Source organism: Candoia aspera, chromosome 1, assembly GCF_035149785.1.
Source record: "Candoia aspera isolate rCanAsp1 chromosome 1, rCanAsp1.hap2, whole genome shotgun sequence".
In the NCBI taxonomy this organism is placed as follows: domain Eukaryota; kingdom Metazoa; phylum Chordata; class Lepidosauria; order Squamata; family Boidae; genus Candoia; species Candoia aspera.
In genome coordinates, this window is record NC_086153.1 from 196,647,214 (window position 1) to 196,674,873 (window position 27,660).

Consider the following 27,660-nt stretch of genomic DNA (forward strand, 5'->3'; position numbering starts at 1 on the left):
GCAATGGCAAACCACCCCGCTATATATAGTCTGCCAAGAAAAGGTTGCGAAAGCGGCGTCCCCCCAAAGGGTTAGACAGGGGACCTTTCATCTTCCACCTTCACATGTCGTCAGCTCAGTAACTGTAGGAAGAACTATTCTTTTTAGTCATTAACTAATCCTAAATTTCTCGTTTCTTCTTCCAAAACCAATAGGAAAATTTACAAGGAAATTCTTTGTGTTGTATCCACATGGAGCATTAGTGCCTGCTGGAAACGCCACGTGATTGCTAAGGGAATTTGACACCCATCTTACATCTTCCTTTGCCTGCAATTCTGGGTTTTGTTTTGAAGAGAAATTGTCCCCAGTTTAAAAGAAAGGTACCATAGATCTTGGAGAAGTTAGAGACACTTTAGTGTGGCAATAATAGAACAGAAAAAATGTTGACCTTTTTGTATTGTTTGTATATTTAGTACAATGATGTAAGATCATTTAATTGTCTGGCATTTCAGATGGTCTGTCTAATGCAGAAAAGTGCCTCAATTGGTCAGTGGCAACTTGGAATGGCAAGTAGTCAAATGTGGGCTTTCAGTTCAATCTGGGGAGTGGGTGTCCATTCTTAAATGGCAGGTTTAGGAACAAAATAAAGGAGATCCAACAGTAATGATCTGGAGTCCTGCATGAGACATTTCATTCTCATAAGAATTTTGGTTCTGTTTCAGAGTGCAAACATATTGGCTGAGTGCAGGACAGAAGGCAGAAAACTTCCTTACTAAAAACTGAAACACCAGCTTTTATACTTACAGATATAATGAGGGAATTGTCTAGTGCTCTGTATACTAGATGGGGCTGAAAATTGATCCTAGAAAAATTTCCAAGAGATTGTTCTCTTATCCCTGCCTTTGTATACCTTTTCTGTGCCGTTGTTTTTGTTTTGTTTTGTTTTTAGGATTTTTCCTCATAATCCAGGTTAAATCTTAATTGTATCGTTTTCAGGCCTGTTTGTACTTGAAGGTATCTCATGGGGCCCTCTTCCTTCTTTAGGAAATATGCAGATACCTGTAAACAATTGTATTTCAGAGATACCAAGTAGTAATAGCATTCCAAATATTCTGTTTGTTTTTAAGTGGATCTTGTACACAGTATTAATTTAAAGGAAGATTTTTCTGTCCTGGAACTAATAAACAGAGAGCAGATGTATAGCTAAGTAATCATGTGACTCAAGAAACATTAATATCCATGATTTTTTCTGTGTCTGCATGCGATGAAAACAAATTTTGTGTACAATCCAATATTTCAATTCTGCTGTAAATCTGTTCGGCTGAATATTTAGTTTGAAGGTCCCTGGGACATAAGAAGATGACTGTTGCAAATTTTATCACAGTTAGACTGCTTTTTTAATTGTAGAGGAAGAAAAAAAATATTAATAAATTTAATTATGTAATTATAAAAAAAATCAATTCTGTACTGAAATGTAATATCTTTATGCTAAAATTTTATTCTGATATTTATTTATTTGTGTGTTACCTCAGTTATTAAACGGTAGATGTGAGAGGGCATGAAAAGTTGCTTAGTTGTGGCTGGGCAGAGAATATCATAAAGGGAAGCGTAAGGGAAGATGAGTACATAATATTTCTGTCTACTATAATAAAAATCAAACTAAAAAACGTATAAATTGTCTGCCATTATACGATAATAATAATCTTAATCATATTGAACCTAAAACCATCCAAATAGACATTTATTTTTTATTATACCTTAATACTCTTAATCCAAATTGTTAAAGATAAATGAAATCAGCCAAACCCTAAAAGCAATCCAGATAAATATTCTTAAACTCTTATTCCACTTCAAAATAAACCAGAACATTTACATATCCCCACAATGCGCATAGAGCTTTTTTCTTAAAAAAATTGAACAGCCCAACTGCCCCCTCAAAAACTCCAACTTCTCTTCAGGAAACCTCCCATACATAATAAGCTCAATTTCACTTGTGGCTTGTAACTCGCTCTCTCCCTTAAATTTCTCCAACTTGACTATCCGATCTTCATCCAGCATTTCAATAGAAATCCCGATCTCACTCTTAGAAAAAACCATTTCTATTGCTGCTAAATTCCTCGGTTCCATCCATGACATCCCCAACCAGATGACACATTTTAGACCTCATATATTCCACAATGCCCTGAATGTCTTGCATAAAAACTTGGTAGGAATCAGAAAGAATCTGTTTAAAATCTTGGTGGAAGTCAGAGAAAATCTGTTTAAAATCCTCCATGTCTCACGCAATAGATTATGGCGCCCCCTAGGAGCTTAACCAGCAAAAGATATGGAAGAGTTCTGGAATGTGTTTACACAAGCAAAAGTGAGATATGCAGACAGTTCTCAAGGGAAAGTAGAAGCAGAAAGCTGAAGGTTCAAATCAGCCAATTCAGCGTGTAGGAAAATGCTAAGATCTTCAAATTTAATACAAAAATAATAACAGGAAGATAGATGTTTATTCTCAATCTTCCTTTATATTTGGAAGGAAAACAAAGTCCAAAACCTAGAATTTTAAAAAAGTAATCCCAAAAATAAAGATAAACACCAAGAGAACCAGCTTCTCCTTGCTGTAGAAAGCCTCTCAGGGTACGCACACTTAAAAGAAATATAAATTAGGTGATTTAGAAATGGGGTGGCTGGGCTTGGTGTCCCTTTAAGGCTACAGCACAGCTTGGAAAATGGTGACATCCCTGCCTCCCAGCTAAGCTCTTACCAGTTGAATGTGAAATGCTGTTTGCGATCTTCTAGCTACAAGCAGCTGTCCGGAGGGCAGATGGGGTGATTCCTGGTGTTTTCCTTTTTCTGGAAAACACTCCTGGGCTTCAGGAAATCCTGCATGAGCCTGAAAAAACTGCCACATTGTCAACTCTGCCCACTGGGCCCGCAGGCACAACTGTTCAGTCCACCATGTCCCCACTGGAAGTCCGCAACTGCCACGCATTTATGACCATCACAGCATCCCACAGTCTTGTTATCACCATTTGTGTGTTTCACAACCAGCTTGCAACAAGCAGAGTTAATAGAGAAGGTGGAAGTAAAATTGTAAGTCGCAGTTATTGACGTTCCGCTTAATGACTGAAGGGGAAGCGATGTCATAAGCCTGTCATGGTCATGTGATTTTCCACTTAGTGACTGTGGCGCTTCGTGATGGAGTTGCCAATCCCAGCAGTGGTTACTGAATATCATCTCAGAAGCTGTGATAAAGGACTGTCCTCAGTGCTCTTGAACCTATCCATGTAGACCAGAGACTGTCACATAGTAGCTTTAAATGCCCTAAACTTCAGGTAGTATTTCCTGCCTCTAGGAAAAAATGAAACTTACAACAAGGTTAACCCAGTAAACCATACATACAGATTAATTTCTCTGTTCAGAACAAGCAGAAGAAAATAAATAGTAGCAATTAAAGGGAGGGTTGGGATTTTTTGTTTTTGTTTTTCTTTTGGTACATAGAGCAGCCTGCAAGCTGAAGGAAATAGGAGCTTATATTGCAGTACAGTGTATACCACTTTATTATGGAAGGGTCTCAAATATTAAACTTTACTTTTGGTCTGGGATGGTGGAGAGTTGAAATGTATTCATTATATTTGGTTGGGTGTTTCTGTGTAGATTTCACAACAATTTGTGGACTGTTTGTGTGTACTGTATAGTGTCACATGGAACAACTCACTTAAAACTGTAGAATCAGCTTTGCTTTTGAACAATGGGTAAGGCATGATTTCTGTTCCTTTTCCATATGTGGTACGTGAAAGTGATAAAGCTGGAGATAAAGCTCTTGTTGCATGCTCTGAATTCGTTCATTAAAGTAAATCATTACCAGAGTTACACAGAGATAAGTTTAAGATCTGACGGGTGCAGAGCAAGAGCACATGGCTTCCAGATTGTTCTGTTATTCAGAAACAGAGAAATATGCATTTGGATATAAGCCAAGGATCATCAGAATGTACAACTAGTTTCACTTTTCACTAGCTTCTATTACTTGCTTGCGTTTTCCCACCTCCAGACTGATACTACAGTATACCTATTTACCTCTCTAGGTCTAAGGAAAGGGCTTATTTACTCTAATTGTTGGCATTGTACCATCTGCTTTTAACCTGAGGAGATGATAGGTGACTGGCTGGTTAATTCTTTGATGGGCAAACCTTTGATCTTGTTTCTTCTTATCTTCTGTCATGTTCAACCCTAGCTGAACCTAGCTGCATGTCCCCATGACACTTTTTCCCTTCAGCATTCTTCTGTCCAGGTTTATGCCCTTGAACGCCTCTCCTGGTCTCTCCCAGCATCTCCTAAATCCTAAATAGAGTCAGTTACCCAGCCCATTTTAGATTTACCAGCCATCCTTAATCTGGATAGAAACCAAAAGAAACAGTCTAGAGCTGTCTAATCCAGTTTAGCCACTGTACTATACAATGCCAGTCCGATCCTCCATTGCCCAAATTCTTTTCCCTGGAATCCTCTCTGATCTTGACATGACACCTGGAAGTTTTAAGGCTTCCCCTCCTTCATGCCAGCCTCATATCTGCCCCTCCTTCTACTGCGTACGTAGTGTCCTGTGAGAAGCAAAACTATTTTCTTTTTGTGGCTCCTGATCAGCAAAGCACAGAATTAGAAAAGAGGATTTGCTTGGTTTACTTTTCTCCTCCCCAAACCATCTCTGCCGTTCATACAGGTATGCGGATCCGTGTCTAGACAGCACCAAGTGTTGCTGACCACTAGTTCGTCATATAAGTAATAAAATGAGGCAAGGGAATTGAATAGTTGAAATTCATGAATTATAACCCTTGTGTGCAGGAGTTTAATCATCCCTTTATTAAAAAAATCAACATGACCCACATTAAGTAGTTTGGAAAGATGGAACTAATCATCTTCATGCCGTGCTGGAGAAAGTAGTGGAAGAATAATATTTCTCTCTAGTTGCAGCAAATCATTTCTGTGAAATAGTATTTAAGCTCCGTATCAGTACAGAATCAACGTGCCCCTCTGATCTGCCTCTAACTGAATTTGGTGGAATATTTTTAAACTTCATTTTGAGAGAGCCAGTTCAATACTATTTTCTCGAAATGACTTGCGGAACCCTTCTGTATCTATTTTAAATAAGACTCACAGCTCTTGCTCAAGGAGCAGGTGGCAGCTGTAGCTAGGGGAGCCTTTGCACAGATTTATCTTGTGCCTCAGTGGTACCCATTCCTGGACTGGGAGGCCTTGCTCACAGGCACTCACACCGTAGTCACTTCCCAGTTGGATTACTGCAATGTGTTCTGTGTGGGGCTGCCCTTGAAGACCATCGAGAAATTACAACTGGTCCAGAATGCGGTGGCGCATGCGGTTTTGGGCATCTCATGGTTTGCCTGTGTTTACTGCTGTTGCAGGAGCTGTACCATCTTCCAGTTCTTTTCTGGAGGCAATTCAAGGAGCTGGTTACCACCTTTAAATCCCTGAATGGCACAGGACCAGGTTATTTGTGGGATTGTCTCTCTGAGGATATCTACCCACTCTACCAGGTCCAATAGGGTGGGCATGCTCCAGGCCCCTTCCCTTAAATGTTGCCATCTAGCGGGACCTAGTCAGTATGCCTTCTCCATACTTCTCCCTTTGAAACAACCCCCTGAGATCTGGCAGGCCCCTACCCTCCTGGCCTTCTGAAAACCCCTGAAGACTTGGCTCTTCCTACAAGCACTGGGGTAGTATGTGGCTGGAGCCCAGGAAAGCTGTCTGTTGGATGGGAGGGGTGTGTTGTTTCAGGAATTTTTTGTGTTGGTTTTATACTTTTTATTGTTATTGTTGTAGGCTCACATACTGTAAGATGTGTGGCTGTATATATCTTTAAATAAATAAACCAGTAAGCACTGTACCAGTTTTGCACAGTGGAACCCCTACTATTGTTAGGAACATGAGACAGTATGCCTAAGTTTTCCTTGATTGAATATAATATTTTCTTTAGCATTTGTGCATGTGACATTTGATCTGATAAAGTATGCTAGAAGTTAGTTGGATTTCTTCTTATTGAACAAATCAGCCCTTTGAACTGGTGGTCAGGAGCTCATGTTATTAATTTACCAGATGCTCTCACCTTTCTTGAGATTTCTTTCAAATAACTCTCAATTAATACTTTGCTGAGCTTTCTGATTGCAAAGCAATCTAAAAGGGTGTGGGTTTGTGAGTTTGTCCAGCTTAGGATCTCATTTTTCACGATTTTTTTTTTGACAGACTTTTTTCTTAAAAAGAGAAAAAAAAGCTGTTTGCTGGCAGTCAGTATGATCAGCGCTGACCTTTGGAATTTTTTGTTTGAGCAAGGAAATTCTGCTTCTCAGAATGACTGCCCCTTGGGATAGGAGGAATTAGAAGAAGTACGCAGTTTAGCTAATGTCCTGATACATATTAGCTCAATTACATCATTTTATGAAACTTTGAAAGTTTAAGTAATAAGTTAAAGCAAGAGCATGTTGTGTGTATATTTTGGAATCAGATCAATTTCTCTATATTATTTAATCATTTTGGCAAGACAAGTAAAAAAAAGCATTAAAAAAATCTTACAAACATACAACTATAGCTTATTTTGAAAGAATGTTGTTACATATTTAGGTAATTCCTTAATAGGGGGAGTTGGAACAATTTTTTGAGTTGATTTTAATTGTAGCTTTTTTTCTGTCTTAGTGAATTACGGGTTATGCCTTCTTCTTTAGGGTGATTGTGCGCACTGTACCTTTTGATAACATGAGTTATAAGTATTCAGTCCAGACTCATAATTAAATTTAAGGCTTAACACATTTTCAACTCCTTTGTGAACAGTAGGTTGGATAGAAGAAAAGAAATTGAGATGAGGCCAAGGTCAGGCCTCTTTATTTTACCAATATCCATGCCTTGCAGAGCTGCGCTGCTACTTCGCAGAAGGGAGGTAAAAGGAAGCTGGTTCACCAACCACAATAATGAGTTCTCATGCTGTAGAAAAGAAGTTGGCCTGGCTTAACGCAAAATTATTCCTGTAGTGGGATAGGATCGATTGTGGAATCAGAGGTGTCCTCAGTATCTGGTGCTTTCATCAAAATGAGAAAAAAAGTGTTAAGATAGCACAATGGAAGTTCCAGTCCTTTTGTATGAACATTGTTATGTTGCATGTACAAAAGGCATGGCATTTACATCACAGTGGCGTAACCCCGCCTTCCTCACTTGCTCTGCCATGAAGATGCCTCTGTGTAGAATGATTTGTGTCTCTTACTCATCTTTCAGGCTTCACTAAGAGAGTGGCTGTAATTTTAAAAATTGCATAGACAGAAAGAGCTACAGCTAACTGAATACTTACATTCTAGTACGGTTGAGAAGGAAGTAATAGCCCTTGGTGAAAACCACCTTTCTGCGCATGACTTAAAGGTACAGACTGTGAAAATGGAAACCCAGGCCATAGTGACATATAGTATGGAGAGTTTAGATATAAGTTTTTGTATCTGGATGTGGATGTATACATCTGTATACAACGCACACATAGTGTGTATGTGTGTGTATGGCTGCCTTTAACAGGTCTGTAGAACTATGCTAGTGGAATCCATCAGGTGTCAGGATAGCTAGATCTTGCTGAAAATGTTCGTTTTCTTTCATATCAATCAACGTTTTAAGAGCTGTTTTATTCAATTTGAAAGGGACTAATATGGGAAAAAACAACACCTGCTCTTAAAATCATTCTGAAACCAGTTGTTGATACATTCCTTTACAGTCTGAATTGATCCATGGTCTCCCATGGCTTGAGTCTTACTTATAAAGTGTGCAGCTTATGATGAGCTCTATGATTACACTATATGGTCGGGTATAGGGAAGACAATCTAATGTATCCTAGATGTTTGGGACTAGAGTTCTCGGTATCCTTAAAAGTTGGGTTTTTTCCAGCAAGCCTGGGGATCCCCTGGTAATAGGGAGCCAGTGTGCTGGCTGTATTATATGTAATATCTTCCCTCTCATGATCTTTATGTTCACTGTTTTAAACTGGTTTTATAAAATGTTTTAATTGCCTGTTTTATTGTATGCTGCCCAGAGTCACTTCGTGTGAGATGAGCAGCCATGTAAATGTGATAGATAGATAGATAGATAGATAGATAGATAGATAGATAGATAGATAGATAGATAGATAGATAGATAGATAAAACCTTGATTCTTGGTTAGGTTGCAAAGTGCAGTTCATCTCATTCTTCTTTGGAAGCTGTAGTCTAAAACATCTGATGGGCTCAAGGCTACCTACCCATGATGTAACCACCTGAGACTGTACCAACTGAGATCTCTCTCCCTCTCTCAACATACCCAGTCTTTCAAGGTTGTTCTGAGGATAAATAAAGGGCAAGAATGGGAGCCATCTTTTCAGCCCTGAGGTATTTGCGGGGAAGGATAGGAAAAATAACCATGTATTTATCTGTCCACATATTAGATTTCTGTGGATTGGAAGGAATACAGAGGCAGAATAACCAGAATCTCCTTTGCCATGGTGTGTGGAAAATATACAGTCCAGTGCAGGCTTGAAAAATGGAACAGTCATCATTATGCTTCTCTGAGCTTGTGGGGAAAATCTGTAAGGATCTGTTCTTTTTCATGGTGAATACAAGCAGTGCGGCTCATGAGAAATGAGATTAGGAAAACCATGTTAATCAGAGCTTGCCTTTAAAATATTTGTTTAATTTGTCCTTTTACCATGCCAAGAGTATGCCAAATAAGAGAGAAATTGAATGTCTTCCCATACCTGAAGCAATTTAATAGGAGAAAGAAAAGGCATTTGTCTAGTTTGAAATGTGTGCTTCAGTGCTGCATGTCATCCATTCACAATAAATGCAGTGGATTATTCTTTAGATTTCTAAAACTGCAGGCATTTGGCTCTATGAAACTGCTGTGTCACCATTTCCAAGAACTCTTTCTGTGATAAGTAATAAAGTAATTCCTGAAATAACAAAGATCATATCAAGAGTTCAAGAAAACTGCGTTGTTGGGATGAGTGGGTTGTAGTTTGAAATTAAAGGTTGTATCTTGAAACATAGGTACTTTGAGTTATTTTATTATGTTTGCATTCTCCCACAACTTATGAAATATCTGTTTAAGAAGTTGTTTGAGCTTATTTCAGTGAATTAGATTATCAACTGCCTTTTTTACATTATCCCCACTTTCTAGCAGACTGGAGGATTAAGCACTGATTCATCAGTGTTGCTCCTCTCTGTGCACTTACGTGTTAGTGGTGCAGTTGGTTGGGGCATTAAATAACCTCAACTGCTTCCTTGGGCTGAGACATAAAATGGCCGGTTAGATGCCCAAGAGGGAAATAAGTCACATTACTTCCATTCTAGAAACCTGCTTCTGAAAAATACTTTGTTCCTTAGTCAGACACATGGTGATATGAACAGTAAAGTTGTCACCACACCACCCCCTGAGGGACACAGGGCATGGGCACCAGACCTTCTCGGGGGTAGCCTCCATTCTCTGAACACTTCTCCTGGAGGTTCATGTATCTTTCTTGCATTTTGCAAACAAAATCTATTCTGATGAGACTTCAGCCATAGCAGATTGTGAGGGTCCATCATAGGCCTTTTTCCTTCCATGAACAGTTGTACAGGTAGTCCTAGTTTAGCAACTGCAATTGGGACCTGCAACTTGGTCGTTAAGCAAAGAGGTTGCTAAGTGAAAAATCATGTCACTGCGGCTGTGCTTACTATTTTACTTCAGCTTTCCTTCGCTTTACAGCGTTAGAAGAACACAACCTCAACCAGCCAGGTGAACCCAAATGGCAAGGAAGGTTTGCGGAACTCAACTCATGAGGAAGCCGGGTAAAAGGGCAAATCTTATAGGCCTTTCTCCCTACTCCTTCGTCCTTTGGAATGCTCACCCCAGTGCTGGGATAGTTAGCAAGAAGGTATTGCTAATGACATTTGTATTTACATTCACTGGAGAGGAAGGGATTACAAGAGAGTAAGCAAGCACACAATAGGGAATACACATCAAAAGGAATGCTGTAGTACCAGCAACCTAGCACTTGCCACAAGCCACTTAGGAGGCCAAAGAAAAACTTCGGTGAGAACCTGATCAGGGTCTTTTCAATTTCAGGCAGCAGCTGGAGCTGGCAACTAATTAAGGCCATAGAGCTGAGTTTGTTAACTTACAGTTAGCACTTTTTAGGGAAGTGCTGGGAAGAAAAGCAGCTCAGAAGGAGATAACTTGTTTAAGCAATCTCTCTGCTCTGTGACTTCAGCAAAGGATTGTTACCTTGTCATGGTGCTGGAGCTTGAGCACCTCAATGATGCCATGAGCTAAACCGTGAAGGGCCACCCAAGACGGGAAGGTCATGACAGAGGGGTCAGACTAAATGCGATCCCTGGGGAAGGTAATGGCAATCCACCCCAGTATTCTTGCCGTGAAAACTAAATGGATCAGTACAACCAGAGATATGTCGGTATACCATCGGAAGATGAGACCCCCAGGTCGGAAGATGGTCAAAATGCTACTGGGGAGGAACAGAGGATGAGTTCAACTAGCCCCAGACGTGATGACGCAGCTAGCTCAAAGCCGAAAGGATGGCTAGCGGCCGACGGTGCTGGTGGTGAACGGCGAATCCGATGTTCTAAGGATCAACACACCATTGGAACCTGGAATGTAAGATCTATGAGCCAGGGCAAATTGGATGTGGTTATTGGTGAGATGTCAAGATTAAAGATAGACATTCTGGGCGTCAGTGAACTGAAATGGACTGGAATGGGCCATTTCACATCAAATGACCACCAGATCTACTACTGTGGACAAGCCTAAGTGGCTTGTGACAGAAGAAATGGAGTAGCCCTCATAATTAATAGTAAAGTGGCTAAAGCAGTGCTTGGATACAATCCAAAAAACGACAGAATGATCTCAATTCGAATTCAGGGCAAGCCATCTAACATCACAGTGATCCAAATATACGCCCCAACCACAAATGCTGAAGAAGCTGAAGTAGAGCAGTTCTATGAGGATCTGCAGCACCTACTGGACAACACACCTAAAAGAGATATTATTTTCATCACAGGAGACTGGAATGCTAAGGTGGGCAGTCAAATGACACCTGGAATTACAGGTAAGTATGGCCTGGGAGAACAAAACGAAGCAGGACATAGGCTGATAGAATTTTGCCAAGACAATTCACTCTGCATAACAAACACTCTCTTCCAACAACCTAAGAGACGGCTTTATACATGGACTTCACCAGATGGACAACACCGAAATCAGATTGACTACATCCTTTGCAGCCAAAGGTGGCGGACATCTGTACAGTCGGTAAAAACAAGACCTGGAGCTGACTGTAGTTCAGATCACGAACTTCTTCTTGCACAATTTAGGATCAGACTAAAGAGATTAGGGAAGACCCCCAGATCAGCTAGATATGAGCTCACTAATATTCCTAAGGAATATGCAGTGGAGGTGAAGAATCGATTTAAGGGACTGGACTTAGTAGATAGGGTCCCGGAAGAACTATGGACAGAAGTTCGCAGCATTGTTCAGGAGGCGGCAACAAAATACATCCCAAAGAAAGAGAAAACCAAGAAGGCAAAATGGCTGTCTGCTGAGACACTAGAAGTAGCCCAAGAAAGAAGGAAAGCAAAAGGCAACAGTGATAGGGGGAGATATGCCCAATTAAATGCAAAATTCCAGAGGTTAGCCAGAAGAGATAAGGAATTATTTTTAAACAAGCAATGCGCGGAAGTGGAAGAAGGCAATAGAATAGGAAGGACAAGAGACCTCTTCCAGAAAATTAGAAACATTGGAGGTAAATTCCAGGCCAAAATGGGTATGATCAAAAACAAAGATGACAAGGACCTAACAGAAGAAGAAGAGATCAAGAAAAGGTGGCAAGAATATGATGCTGTCAAGGTAATGCATGCTATATGCCAGCAAATTTGGAAAACACAAGAATGGCCATCAGATTGGAAAAAATCAACTTATATCCTCTTACCAAAAAAGGGAAACACTAAAGAATGTTCTAACTATCGAACAGTGGCACTCATTTCACATGCCAGTAAGGTAATGCTCAAGATCCTTCAAGGTAGACTTCAGCAATTCATGGAGCGAGAATTGCCAGATGTACAAGCTGGGTTTAGAAAAGGCAGAGGAACTAGGGACCAAATTGCCAATATCCGCTGGATAATGGAAAAAGCCAGGGAGTTTCAGAAAAACATCTATTTCTGTTTTATTGACTATTCTAAAGCCTTTGACTGTGTGGACCATAACAAATTGTGGCAAGTTCTTAGTGGTATGGGGATACCAAGTCATCTTGTATGCCTCCTGAAGAATCTGTATAACGACCAAGTAGCAACAGTAAGAACAGACCACGGAACAACGGACTGGTTTAAGATTGGGAAAGGAGTACGGCAGGGCTGTATACTCTCACCCTACCTATTCAACTTGTATGCAGAACACATCATGCGACAAGCTGGGCTTGAGGAATCCAAGGCTGGAGTTAAAATCTCTGGAAGAAACATTAACAATCTCAGATATGCAGATGATACCACTTTGATGGCTGAAAGCGAGGAGGAACTGAGGAGCCTTATGATGAAGGTGAAAGAAGAAAGTGCAAAAGCTGGCTTGCAGCTAAACCTGAAAAAAACCAAGATTATGGCAACCAGCTTGATTGATAACTGGCAAGTAGAGGGAGAAAATGTAGAAGCAGTGAAAGACTTTGTATTCTTAGGTGCAAAGATTACTACAGATGCTGACTGCAGTCAGGAAATCAGAAGACGCTTAATCCTTGGGAGAAGAGCAATGACAAATCTCGATCAAATAGTTAAGAGCAGAGACATCACACTGACAACAAAGGCCCGCATAGTTAAAGCAATGGTGTTCCCCGTAGTAACATATGGCTGCAAGAGCTGGACCATAAGGAAGGCTGAGAGAAGGAAGATCGATGCTTTTGAACTGTGGTGTTGGAGGAAAATTCTGAGAGTGCCTTGGACTGCAAGAAGATCAAACCAGTCCATCCTCCAGGAAATCAAGCCAGACTGCTCACTTGAGGGAATGATATTCAAGGCAAAACTGAAATACTTTGGCCACATAATGAGAAGACAGGACACCCTGGAGAAGATGCTGATGCTAGGGAGAGTGGAAGGCAAAAGGAAGAGGGGCCGACCAAAGGCAAGATGGATGGATGATATTCTAGAGGTGACGGACTTGTACCTGGGGGAGCTGGGGGTGTCGACCGACAGGAAGCTCTGGCGTGGGCTGGACCATGAAGTCACAAAGAGTCGGAAGCGACTAAACGAATAAACAACACTGCTCTGTGAAGGGGGAAAAATGGTCAGGCACAGGACAATGCATACTAACTAACTATAATGGTGAACTCATGACAGAGAGAGAGAGAGAGACGCTGCAAAGGTCATAAATGCAGGAATTGGTGGCAAAGTTGCTTTTTCATCACCGTCATAACTGCAAACGGTTGCTGTCCGAGGCATTCACTAAATGAGGACTACCTGTATTGCTTTTGTGTTTTGTGTTTGTATTTTTTGACCTTATACTTGTTCTCTGCCCAGAGGTAGGTTACAAATATTGTTAAATAAAGAAACAATAGGTAGGTTTAAGAATCATAACAGCAGAACTGACATAAAGGAAATGGAAAAATAGATTGCATTGTAGCAAAGTTCAGTTAAATTAGGTATTAGGTTACAGACCTTATAGTAAAAGTCACTGAATCTGTTGGTAACTGATTCTGTAAATCTGGAAGAGTTGCAGGATCTATTTAGGGGAGGAAAAATTGTTAGCAGGTGGTACCATTAATTTCTGAAACAGAATGCTTTTCGTTGAAGTTCCAGCTTCCTTGAGGCGGCAGGTTAAAGGCGGAGATTCCAGTGTCTAAGTGTTACGATTGGCATTCTGAATTCCATAGGATATGCCCCTCTCCAACAATATTTGTTGCTTTGAATTATTTTCTTGGTATTAATTTGCCTTAAGGCTCACATGTTTCAAGTTCAGATTCCCTTTTTGTTTCCTTTTCTGAGATAACCATGGTGCAATATCATACCAGTGTTAAGAATTTGTGAGCATTAGGCCTAATTATGATTAGCAAATCAGTTTCTGGCTCTAATTACAAACCCTATTTTGAAATTCACTCTGGGTTAGCATTACATTTGCAGCAACATGTTTAGTTTCAAAAAGAAGAGGGCAAAGTCCAGAATCCCCCCTCCTACTCATGAATTGCATCTAACGGGTCATTCTGCTGGCAGAACGGCCTCTGCCCGTAGTACAGGTTCTTTCTCTCTCCTCTATTCCTGCACAGTCCTCAGGTTTCCTCTTGAACCCCCCAGGACTGATTTGGCTTGTACATGTGGAGTTTGAGAGAAGATCAAAGAGAAGTCCCCACTGCAGAAGCGGAAGGTCACTGCATAATGCCCATTGTTTGTAGTATCTAGAATTCTGTACTGGTGCCATGTTATGTTACGCTGCTATATTGGTACCACATTCCTGAACTTTCAGATAATGACAATTATATAAGTCTTTGCTAAGTTCTTTAACTTATTTTTGGTTTTCACCTATTCTGGGGACTAGAAAAAGAAAGACTTGCCCAAAGCCTTCTAGGTTTAATTTTCTAGCATTGAATTTACAAGCAGGTGTCATTTTGTGTCTTATTAATAAATTTGTATGTGGGAAGTTGATCTTTATAGACATGGACAATTGTAAGGATTGGAATGCAAGACAAAAATTCATTGCCATGCCCTTCTACTCTGTCATTATGACATACTGAAGTGTTATGGTCAGAGCATACTCTGCCATTACTGCAATTTAACCAAATGCTAATGGGAAATAAAAGATCAAATACTCAGACTTCAGATCAGCATAACCAGGTTACCTTGCATGAATCACAGGTCTACTGGTTTGTAAGGTTCGTGATTATTCTGATTGATCGGGTGGTTCTGACCAGGTGCTCTGTACAATTACGTTTAGTAATGAGCTGGTTTTTACCTCTGAAGATAATTGTGTAGATTTGCCACCATTTACTGTGTTGAAGTTAGAGATCTTCAGTTAGTTTTGTGTCTCTTCCTTTCCATAATTTCAAAAAGATCTTTTTAGCCAGTCCCCCCAGGAGTATTCCTGCATACTCTATTTTACCCAGGATGATAGTTTTCTCCAGTGGAATGTTAAGAATGTGCTTGTAGTGTAGGAGTGTGAGTGAATGTATGAGATGGGAGTGAAGGATTACTGCTGTTTTAAATTATTAATTTTATATAATAAAAGCTTGAAACAAACGATTATATAGATTACAAAAAATGCAGTTTTCTAAACTGGAAAATTCCAGAGTCCAGTTCCCTTCAAAAACTTCACAGAACATTGTGGCAGATTGCATGTTTTCTTCCATACTTCGTTGCAACATTCTTTGTGGCAGTCCTGATCTGTAAGTGCCAGTTCTGGGCAAAGCTGTCACTTTTTGTTCCCAAGAATTTTGACATTTACAATTGAGCTTGTACAGATCACCTTGGAGCTTGCTTGCCCGTTGAAAGAAAGGAGAATTAGATCCCTTACATATCAACCTAAACCTATCGATTTATAGCTGCATAGATTCTGTGTTTCCTAAAATGAGCCTAACATGAGATAGCATGAGATGTGGTGGGTTTTCTGTAAGCCCCCCAGAGTCACTTGTGTGAGATGAGCAGCTATATAAATCAAATAAAAAATAAATACCATGCAGTCATTTGACTAAGCAAGAAGGCTTGCATTGCTCCTGTGTGAATAAGCTGGAAAAGCATTGCTGTTCACTGTAATGGTGAGACCAGATCCATACGTACATTCCATAATGTAATTCTGAATGGGAGTTTGTGCAATTGGTATCTCTTTGCATGCTTGCAGTCTTGAGCTAAAACAGCTATTTTTAAATCTGTCCAATTATATGTATTTTAGTGCAATCTTCAAAAGGACTGGTGGGAAGTAAATGAACCTCTTTGACTGTTCCTGATCAAAGCTTAATTTTTTTTATCAACATCTGCACCTTGTCCTGAATCCTCTGATGTTTCCATTATGATCCAGCCAATTGTATGAGTGGATAAAAAAAAACCCTCTTAGAATTGTGAATAAAGTGATATAAACTTCCCTTTCTATCAACAAATTCCTTTTGTCCAAGTGATAGTCAACTCTGGTCCCTACTTAACATTAAGCCATATTATGGTTTGTTTTTTGACATATATATGTTGAAACCTATCTAGCTTACTGTCCACAATGGAATTGGTTACATATGGCACACCTGAAAGAAACAGACCACATTGTGACATTATGTATGCATACAGCAAACCCCATGTGCTATTTTCAAATGAGACTTATGGAGGAAGAAATGGCAGACTGAAGATGGTTCCGTGAAAAGTGGAGCTGATGACCATGGCAAAAAACAAGAATCAGTGAGTAGACCAGCTCTTTGAACCTCTCTGGACAAAGAGGACGGGAGATTGCCCACAAGTGCTCCGCATAGTTGCTCCTCACAAGAAGCCCACAAGACAGCAGTCTCCAGTGGGTTTTGAACACTGGGAGATGAGAGAATAGTCATCTTGCTCAAACTGCAATCAGTGTCTTTAAAAGGACACCAAGTTCTCATACTTCCTTTTCTAAACACATTTGGAAACTGCTCATTAACTACTTTTTAGCTATTAGAAACCTTTGGATCAAGAAGTCTCAAAACACCGGATGAGTCTGCCTTCAGTCCTTAATGAAAGAAAATCTTAACTACTAGCTTAAGAACTTTAAAAATTTTGAAATAAACAGCAAAAACCTAATTAAGACCTTGATTTTAGGAAGTTATATACGGATTAAGGGTCTGTTTGGAAATATTGAAGGATATTTTTGAACAATGGAATCAGAAGTTAATATCAGCAGTGTCAATAGTGATGTTTGCTTCTATGGATAGACTGTGTCCAAAAGATGTTTTGGAAGAAATGGCAGAAGAGGAACAAGTTTACCTGACAAGACAGAGACTGAGTTGAAAGTGGGTTTACAAATGACAGGCTACAAAAATGACATGGAAAAAAACGTTACACTGGGCATACAGCTGATGAAAGAAACCAGCTGATGTCTTAATAATTAAAAGGGATATAGAAACAATAAACCAAGAGAGTGACCTGGATAATTTTTCTATATTGGACTTACAAAAGAGACTTGTTAAAGCTCTGAAGCATCTCGTGAGAAGGGACAAAGAAGAAATGAAAAGAAATCAAACTCTACAACATTATTTGAAGGGACTAAAGATCAAGATTGTTAGAAGTAAAAGGAAGGAATATAAAGTCCATTTATTTGATCAAGGTTAAAATAGATATGTTGTTATCTCTGGTAATCCTTAATGGACTTTTGCTGACATTAGGATCAAAATGATGATGCTTTATGGATTTGTTTATAGATAAGCGATGGGACATGGGGTAAAGAGATCATTGGTTGTAAATTAAGAGGAGGTGAAAAGTTACTAAAATTGTTTATACTTGTGATGAAGATTGGAAATTACTTCTTTATAAATTTTTTTCTTTATAATATTCTTTCTTGCTCTGCTCTGCTGTTTTTTCTTTTTTCTTTTTTTCCTTTGCACTTTTTACTTTCTACTCTTCTTTCTTTCTTTTAGTTTGTATTAGTTTTTACTATTACAATTATAATCTTTAATATTTTTTAAAATATATATATCCAATGGATGGGAGAAGTTTGTCCGAACATTAGAATGTGGGAGCAGTACAACTTGGTTTTTCAAGTGTATACATTTGAAAAACTCTTGCTACCACTTTTATAGCTGTTGCAGAATTGGTAGAAGAACAGACAGCTACTTTCTAGTCACCCTCCCCCCCATACTCTTTTCCTAAGAATTTAGGATTTTTCATATTTCTGCCTGTTTTATACGTATGCCGAAAAAATGATAACGTTTGTGTGTTTAGAAAAAGGGAGAGATAAAGGAAGAAAAAGAGCAATAAAAGTTAACACAATAAAAGAATGTCTATAGAATGCTAGCAGTTTTATATATATATGATAGCATGTAAAAGGGCAGAAATAATTCATAAGAATGGAAATAAAGAAGTAATGGAAGAAAAGATTAATGTCAATGCAAGAAGAAGATCTAAAAGAACAACATTAGCAGTGGAGGGTTTTTTTTGATGGAATAAGGGCTCATGTACAGGCTAGAAAATGTAAAAAAATTAAAGTCTGCATTGAATGGAGTTTGATTCCTAATGACTTAATGAACATATCCATGGTTCTTTTTAATTAATCAATAGATTAATTGTACTAGCAGTTGAATGCTGCGCTCTCTGAATGCTTTTCTTGTCAATAATAAGGAAATGGTTTGTTGTTGCCATCTTCTGGGAGGAAGATGGTGGTCAGACCCACCTATGTGTGAAATAAACTGTAGAGAGGAGTAAGGATAGGGGAATGCTCTTCGTCTTGCTGCCCTTCATCTGGATGTGAGTTCTGAGTTCTGGGAACTGTAGTTTCTACAATCCGGGGGTACATTAGGTTATAGAAGACTAAGGTTGATGAGGACCAGAGATATGAGAATACAGAGTTCTAAGTAAAATGGTAGAGGAAAGTTTGAAAAACAACAGTCATGTGTCATCTAAATTTGGTGGAGTCAGATGTGATTTAAATTTTTGATCTGAAAGTATCTGTGAAGGATATACATCTTTATTTAGAAATAAGTCCTTTCATGTTCATTGGGAATCAACTATGATGTATGTGCTGTATACACATGGGTTGATCTTTTAATTTTTTTCTGAAAGAGCATTCAGTTAAAAAAAAACCCTCCCATTCAGCAGGGACTTGCCTTGGCTCTTTTCCAGGTTTTTATGAAATGAGCTAATTAGCAATTATCTTATTTTCTGCAGACATGTGTTATTACACTGGGAGAACTGTTGTGATACAAGATTAGTTCTACCAATATATTATTCCTTACCCAGCCAATCTCTTGTTCATAGTATCCTCAAAAAAAATTAATAGCTGCAATTTTGTTTGAAGTAAAGGATCTCATGAAGATCTAAAAACTATCAGCTCCATCTCAAATTAACAGGTATTGATGCTGAGTGATCAACTTCCTGTGTTGGATGCATTGCACCCCAGAAGTTATGCAAAGGAGATAAAACTTTTAGAGCTTGCTCTACTGCCTTGTTTCACTCCTATGTCTGTGTTTTATCATTTAGGATTAACCTTCCTTGGTGCCTTCCAGAATCACTAGACTATCACTCCCAAAATTCTCTACCAACATAATTATTGGCCATGTTAGCTAGCAATTATAATCCAAGACATCTGGAGTGCACCAGCTGGGGATGGCTGACGTACGGGTAGTCCTCCCTTAACAACCACAATTGGACTGGAATTTTGGTTGCTAAGCAAAGTGGTCATTAAGCAAATCTGACCTGATTTTACGGCCTTTCTTACATTAAGTGAATTGCCGTGGTCATTAAGCAAATCATGTAGTCCCCCATTGATTTTGCTTGCCAGAAGCTGGCTGGAAAGGTCAAAAATGGTGATCACTTGTCCACGGGATGCTGCGATGGTCATAAATGCAAACCAGTTATGATCACGTGACTGTGGGGATGCTGCGACGGTCGTAGGTGTGAGGACTCGTCATAAGTCGGTTTTTCCAGCACAATTAAGTCTGAATTGTCACTAAACAAATGGTTGGTTGTTAAGCAAGGACTACCTGTAAAATTTTGTGCCATCCCCTGCCTCAGTTAAAAATGCCTTTTTTAAAAAAAATAAGCATATCTTCTTCCCTTTACTCTTTCTCTTTGGCCCTTAACCTGCTATAGAGCTATTGCTTCCTGCTGTTTCATATTTCATCCTCTTTCCTCTCTTACCAGTCTTGTGCTCAATTTCTGTTTAGACTTATCTAATGCTGGTTGCTTTTTTGTTTTATTTCCTCTTCTGATTTCCAGCATTTTGCTCCTTAAGCTTGGAACAGCTTCCTTCTCTGCATCCATCAGGCCAGTTCCTCTACCCTCTTTCAAATTCCTTTGGCTAGACCCCTGCCTAGGCTTCCAATTGTGTAAGGGCTGATGCAGACATTCTCTGGTTGAGATGGTATATTGATCATAAGGAACTATGCTTCCTTAATTTTGCTTGGAGTGTTATTCTTTTAATAGAAATAATTCCAGTATTTCATCCTTCCCTAAGTTGATGACTTCCAGAGGTTTTGGACTAGAACATATACCACAGCCAGATTATTATTATTATTATTATTAGCCAGATGTTTAGACTGGATTTGGCATTTTAATCCACCTATCGAGTCCTTCCCAAGGACCTAGGATAGGCAAATGTTGTTTGATGGTGTTAAAGGTATCATCACAGGATGTAAGCTGTTCCAAGTCAAACTGCCTTTTGCAATTGACTGATGGTGATTTTGTCAGTGCTGATGGTGTTCAAGTGGTGCTCCAGATGTTTTGGAATTGCACCCAAGGCGCCTATTGCTATTGGTACTATCCTTGCTTCCTTTTGCCAAAGTCATTCTACTTGTTTTTTTTAATAATAATAATAATTATTATTATTAATATTTGCAGGTCTTTGTATTTTGTGATTTTCTCTAGTTCTTTCTCTTCTCTTCTGCTGTTTCCAGGTATTGCAATGTCCACTATCCAGACTTTTTTGTCTTTCTTATCAACAGTTGTTAAGTCTGGGGTGTCGTGTGGCAGATGCTTGTCTGTGTGAAGTCTAAAGTCCCAGAGCACTTTAATATCTTCATTTTCTATTACTTTGTCCATTTTGTGGTCCCACCAGTTCTTGCTTGCAGGCAACTGGTATTTCTTGCAGATATTCCAGTGCACCATTGTTGCTACTTTGTCATGCTGTTGTTCGTGATCAGTCTGTACGATCTTCTTGCAGCAGCTAACTAGGTGGTCCACTGTTTCTTTAGCTTGTTTGCAGAGGCGGCATTTGTTGTCTGCTGCTGTCTTCTCAGTTCTGGCTTTACGTGCATTTGTTCTTAAGGCTTGGTCTTGTGCAGCCAGAATTAGCCCTTCTGCCTCTTACTTCAACTTTCCTGCTCTTAGCCATTGCCAGGTCTTGCTGTTATCTGCTTTGCCTGCTATGCTTTTTATGTACTAGCCATGTAATACTTTGCCTTGTCATGTCTATTATTATTATTATTAATAACAATAACAAGAATATTATTATTCATGCTGTCTGAATACAAAAGCATTTCCATTGCAAAAAGTGATAAATTTACCCTGAAGTGGGCTGTGGCCTTTTGTGTCCAAATGGATGAACTCTGCTACTCTGTGTTAGGATTCATTCAGAAGTAATCTTTGCAAAGTCATTCCTGGCCTGTTAATCTTCTAGACAACCCAGATGTTTTCTCTTCTTACCACAGCTTTATTCATGCTGCCACTTATTGTATTCTAGTACCTGTTCATTCCAAGAAAAATCAGTTATGGTAGCAATGCAATGCAACCCCACATTCCTTTGATTTGGAAGGATGTGTTTACACATTAGCAGCACAGATAAAACAGTTTACAAATCATGTGCAACAGGAGTTAAAATGTTGAATACTCAGCCCAGTACATTAGTTAAAAGCAGCTGGAAAGCTTTTCAAAGCCCATTTAAAAGCCAATGAAATGGAATTAGAGTTGTATAAACTGCAGGACACCATTGAAAAACCAGTATCTCTTGTTGGTGCTTGTTGCTATTATTGAGATACCCAATGCTGCAATTAAATTGATGTGAATGCAGACTTCCATTATGTAGAACAGATTGTTCCATTACTGAATTAGGTTATTTTAAAAATCGTAAAGCTGCTTAATGTTGGTTCTCGAATTAGCTGAAGTTGATATGTCAGGATTACCAACAGTTGATATATTTATTGAAACTATAAGTTGCTTTGTCAAGCAGGACCCTTCAAAGGGATGCACAATGGGGCGGGGGGGACCCTATACAGCTATATAATACAATTACAGAATAAAGACCCAAAAAGCCCTTATTTAGAACAAGCTAAGACAGTGATATAGATCTGTGCACATGTTTCCTGGCCTGGCAGTGAAATTATAAATAGAAAGGCTTAAATGATAGCATTATCTGAAGAGAAATGGAGCAGCTACAATGTAGAACTTGTCTATGCGTGTGCTGTAGAGGGAAGAATCCACAAAGTTTAAATTGTTGCAGTAGAGAGAAAGCATTCTGTGGCTCATCACTTGGGTAAGCAGAAGACATGCTGTGATTAGGAATATTAGTATTTTAAGCAGTGCATTCATATTAATAGTGAAGGCAGTTTTTATCTAATAGCTGAAGAGGGCTGATACTACAGCAGACTTTTAGTTGTATAGTACCTAGGTATGGTGGTTGTGTGAGCACATGTACTTGAACTTTTGCTTTTCAGTGGCTTAATGCTAACTTTAGTCCTTTGAAGTTTACGCTTATATGATGAAAGAAAATAAGTATTCTAATTTACAGTTTACATATCCATAACTTATGATACTTTGAAGCTCTTTTGAAAGCGCAGAATTTTATGTATTTGTTATTGGGAACAGATATTAAAGTTCTGACTACAGCCCAGCCCATGATGTATCAGTGGATTTAAATAGTCATGGGGAACCATTGTGGTATAGTGGTTAAACTGCTGGATTGGTATCCAGGGAATCCAGGCTGAAACTCTATCCTCAGCTGTGGAAGCTAGCTGGGTGTTTTTAGGCCAGTCACTCTCTCAGCCCAATCTATCTCACAGGGTTGTCATAATGGGGAAAACAGAAGAAGGGGGGATGCTTCGTATACTGTCATAAGTTCCTGAAGGAAAGGAAAGGAAAGGAAAGGAAAGGAAAGGAAAGGAAAGGAAAGGAAAGGATCCAACAGAGAGGTAAATAACTGTAGGCAGCACTAAAACCATGAATTGCAAAAATTATTTCCCTCCATTGCAAGGTGACTTTTCAATTTAACATTCTTTCATCTTTTTAGTTAGCTTGAAAGATGCTGTTGATTATACACTACTGATTCTGTTAATTGGTTTTATGACATAGAAACAAAAAGATAAACCTGGCAAACTTAAATTCATGTTTAGTTACAGCAAAACCTCTAATTAGGTTATATAAGCTTTCAGTTGCAGACTTACCATGAGAATTTTAGTTTTTTATATCAACCTTCCCTAGCTTGTATACCATACAAGCCCCCAAGATTCCATACTACTGCAGCCAGTTTATGGAGACCGTGTACTTTTAAAGATATGCAAAGAATATTTGCCCTTGAGATGAGATCGGCCTCATCACTTCTGAGCTTCCAAAGGTCCCTCAAGACCTGGTTATGCCAGCAGGCCTGGGGACCGCAGAGGATAGGCGAACTAGTGAGGTGGCTCCATTATTATTAATACCCCTTCGTCTACTTTTTTTAGTTCGGTTTCTGTAGTTTTTAATGTTTTTAATATTAAATGGCAGTGGCTTTTAGATATTTAATTTTTTTTAGCTTTGTTTTATGCCACCCAGAGTGGCTTGCTTTGTGAGATGGGTGGCTATACAAATTAGGCAGATAGATAGATAAATAAATAAATAATGCCTGGACTGGGATGACTGATTAACTGTATGATTTCCCTCCATCTAAATATACATGCTCAGCATTGTAACATTTCAAATAGTGTAATTTTTCAAAGCATTGCAAACTAATGCCATATTTTATCAAGAATCTCACCATAATAACAAAAAGTGACTTTGCCAAAGAAACACCCAATTTAAACAAAAGCTTGTTCTTAAAATAACACTGGATGCAGAATGCTATACAATCAGATTACTTCAATGTAACGCAAGCATCTTTTGTTTCAGAGTCGATATATTCCCCCAGGGATAATAGTATTTGGTGTAATGGCAGTGCACATTTCAAACCACTCCCTTCTACTGATAAAAAGGCAAAAAGAAAAGGTGGAGGGAAGCCCAACAATATAAATTGAACCTCTAATTTTGAATAGTATGTGGGACTGCCCCAGTACTTCAGATTAGTTCATTTTCTCATTTATTTTGAATTTACATACGTTACTGACACTTTAATTTAAAAGTAATGTTCTGTTTTTTTGTGCTGCTGACTTACATGCTATTTGTTGCTTAGTCAGAATGCCATGTTAAAATGTTAGATGGAGGAGTTTTATTGTATATTCAGTTGGACTGGGCTGCTGTCTGGAGGCCCACTAATGCAGAGGTGGCTCTCCTTTTCCTTAATGAACAGAATATTAACAGGAACGAAGTAGATTCATATACCGTATTGATCTCAAAAATAAATGTATGCATTATGTATTATCTTTCCTTCTCAAATTAAATTTGGGTGATCTAGCACCTATTTGTTCAGAAGTGAAAGAAGTACCACTCTTTATACAGACTTGGGAAACTCCACAGATATAGAGACATATTCATTTGTAACTTTTTCTAAAGGAAACCTAATAGTAACACACAAAACCCTATGAAGATTAGTGCCTACTGCAACATATGGATAGGGAGGGCAACTGAGCCATAACATGGTAGTGAAAGGTGAAAATAGGGTGACCTGGAGAAAGAGCGTGATCAGCTCACACTTACACAATTAGGGTAAGATAGATAGGTGTTGTATGATTAAAAATTCCTCTTCCTAGGCTGTACAGAGGAGTTTTGAGAAAGAAAGGGAAAGGGGCACCACATTTTCACTCTTAATTTCCTATAGAAATAAAGAGTCACATTTGGCATTGACATCAAACCTGAACCTTGAAGTTAATGGTTGTTTCAGCCTCACTTGCTAGTGATGGAGATGGCGCTGAAGATAGCAGTTGGTGGGACCAGAGCCCAAAGTATGTAGCACTGCTTTTTCTCTCCCTTTCTAATCTCTCATCTCTCTCTCTGTGGCTTTTTAATATCCTTTTTTTCTTTCTTTCCAACTCAGTAATATGCCTGGAAACAGACAAATTGTGCTATCAGCAGGCTAAGTTGCTTGTTGTCAGAGAACTTCTGAAATTCAGCAGAGGACCACATGTGGAAGCAGATTGCTCATCCACTATTGTTTCTATATAACATTGGGGAAAAGCTTTTAAGAGTGTGGGAGAGGAATAGTAAATCTTCCCTACTCTGCAAACCTCAAATAGGACCGCAGGGCTTTTGTTCCATGATGGCTACAGCCATGAGTAGAAACCCTTTTGGTAGGAGGCCCCCAATTGTTTGCCTTGTACACAGAACTGAAAAGTTTCAGACTTGAATTTATGAAATTGTGTTACGATTTTTGATGTTTCCATCTTCTCTAAATCAAGATGATGCTCATTCTGAAAGACTGCTACCTTTTTTCTTCTTCCAAGTTAATTGTTTTATTGTGTTATAAAATGTGAATAATATAGAATACAGGTAGTCCTCAGTTAACAATGGTAATTGGGGCTGGAATTTCCATCGCTAAATGATGTAGTAGTAGAGTGCGAAATTACATGACCACATCATTTAGCAACAGCAATCCCAGCAGTCCCTGTTGTCGTTGTTAAGCGAGGATTGCAGGTCATTAAACAAGAACCTCCTTGTGACTTCCTGCTGATTTCCAACAAGCAAAGTCAATGGGGAAGCCGGCAGGAGATCACGAGTCCCGGGCGGCTCACAAGCAGACCAGTGGGTGTATAAGTGGCTGTTGCAGCCCTGTCATGAGTGCAGCCAGGTTGGGGGTGGCTACAGCCAGAGGCAGGAGGGCGCTCAAGCCACACTGCCATCTGCCACCCCTCCCACCCTGACCTGACCTTCACTGTTGTCTTTCTCCTGCTGACAAGGTGCATCTGGCCCTTCATGAGTTCTTCCCGAAGTCGTGTGAGGTTCCATGTGGCCTCAGGAAGAAGGCCCTGTGTGGCCAGCAGCTGCCTTGTGAAGGGCCAGGTTGGGCTTGCCTTGTCAGCAGTGGGAGGAAGAAGATGGTGAAGATCGGCAGGGGCAGTAGAGTGCAGGGTGAAGGGACAGCAGGGTGGCAGGGGCGACAGAGTGCAGGGCAGCCAAAAGGGCATAGGAGGGAGAGGTAGTTGGGTGGGAAAAAGTTGAAGTGGTTGTAAATACAGGCAGGCTGCCAAGTGCCTGAATTTTGATCATGTAACTTCAGGGGCACTGCAACGGCTATAACTTCAAGGACTGGGTGTAAGTACCATTTGTTCAGTGCTGTCATAATTGTGAATGGTTGCTGAACAAATAGTTGTTAAGCGAGGACTACCTGTAACATACTAACTGAATTCAGTGGTATATATACAATAAAAACTAGCAATGATTAACACTGTGATGATTTAGATAAATTAAACCTTTAAAGATGAGGAAAAAAGTTTATATCAGTGCTAAACATGATAAAATGTTATGACATTGATCAACAGCTGCAAAATGGATTATTTTATAATATGAATGCTAACTTTTTGATCAAATTCTTCTTCCCCAAAATGTCTAGCATCATTTGGGGAATATGTTTATCCTATCCTATTGATATATTGCATCTCTCTGTTAAAACAACATTTCAGTTTTGGTTGGAGAATTAGCCAACTACTGTATATGTCAAGGCAGATTTTGGTTATGGTGCTTGTCTTATCCTCAAATTCTTATGGTCTATTTTTTTCTCCTTAAATCTTAGCTCAGCTATGAGACAAGTTTTACAAATAGCTGGGAGGGTTTCTTGCCTGAACGGGATAGGCTTTTGACACCTTCATAGTTTCCAAGGTCTGCTAAGGGTGTTGGTTTGTAAGATTGAAGAATCATATTGGGGGGGGGGGCTGCCTTTTTTCAACAGGAACTCTGCAGAGGGTGGGAGTGGTGTGGAAGTGTCTAGTCAGAAGCAGGGAATAAATACCGGGTGCCTACCCCTGTGCTTGAATATAGTAGACAGAGAAAAACTTTTTCCTCTCTTATCAAGCAAGACAGGCCATAAATAAAAGAGGACTGTGCCCCTTTCATAGGCATTTTCTAATTGTCTTGCAAGGGTTACAGCAAAAAGGAGGGCAACTGGCATAAAGGCAAAAAAACAATTCAGAAAACAGCCTGTAGAGTTTTATTTAAATAGGACTTTGAACTGTGCTCTGAACCATGTGCTAAGTAACAGTAAAATTCATTTCTAAAGCCATACATCAGGAGTGTTAGTGCAACACCTATTTTTGGAAAATACCTGTGGTCGGACTAGATATGCAGATATTAAAAATATAAAGGTAGGTACACCTATATTTCTGTGGCTTTTCATTGTATGTGTCAGTGTATGTGTTTTAAGTGCTTCACTCTTTTATTATTGCCTAAGGTAAAAAATCACAAATAAAATGGTAGGTTTTATAAGTGTTGTAAGAGGTATACAGCTCTTATCTATTTGAGATCAGTAACAAAGAAATCTTACTTGAAGTTAGGGTTGGCTTGTGGCATTCAAGCTCATGTGGAAATAAGCATATCAGGAAGAAACTGATTTCCAAGTATAAAATTGGGCTGTAAGTGTGAAGTGTTTGTGCTTTCTCTCAGTGTCATAAGTTTAATTTTATCATTTCTTTGCTTGCATGTGACCACATTTCCTTTTAGCTGTCTCTTCATTCTGTGCTCTTTCTTACTTCTCTGACTCTGTCCTATTGTGGGTAAGACAGGAGTATATTTTTGTTTTTTAGATATATTACATATGTATCTAGTTTGGGTATATTAAAATGGCTTTGATTTATAAATACATTTTTAGAAGTCCATATTGGCATGCTCAATCAATACCACTTTTTAAATATTTATTTTCATTTTAAATATTTAATATTTTACATCCTAT

At 39.1% G+C, this 27,660-nt stretch overlaps 1 protein-coding gene across 5 annotated transcripts in view; it reads left to right on the plus strand.

Annotated features, from left to right (window-relative positions):
* The window catches only part of COBLL1 (cordon-bleu WH2 repeat protein like 1), a 119,485-nt gene that overhangs the window by 34,614 nt on the left and 57,211 nt on the right, over positions 1-27,660 (plus strand). The window contains exon 1 of one of the 5 annotated variants that reach the window (XM_063318282.1): positions 26,978-27,076. The exons of the other annotated variants lie outside the window; for them this stretch is intronic. The gene's annotated coding sequence lies outside the window, so the exon portion shown is untranslated. Of the gene's footprint in view, positions 1-26,977; positions 27,077-27,660 lie in introns of those variants that run through there. 5 annotated transcript variants of the gene reach the window in all.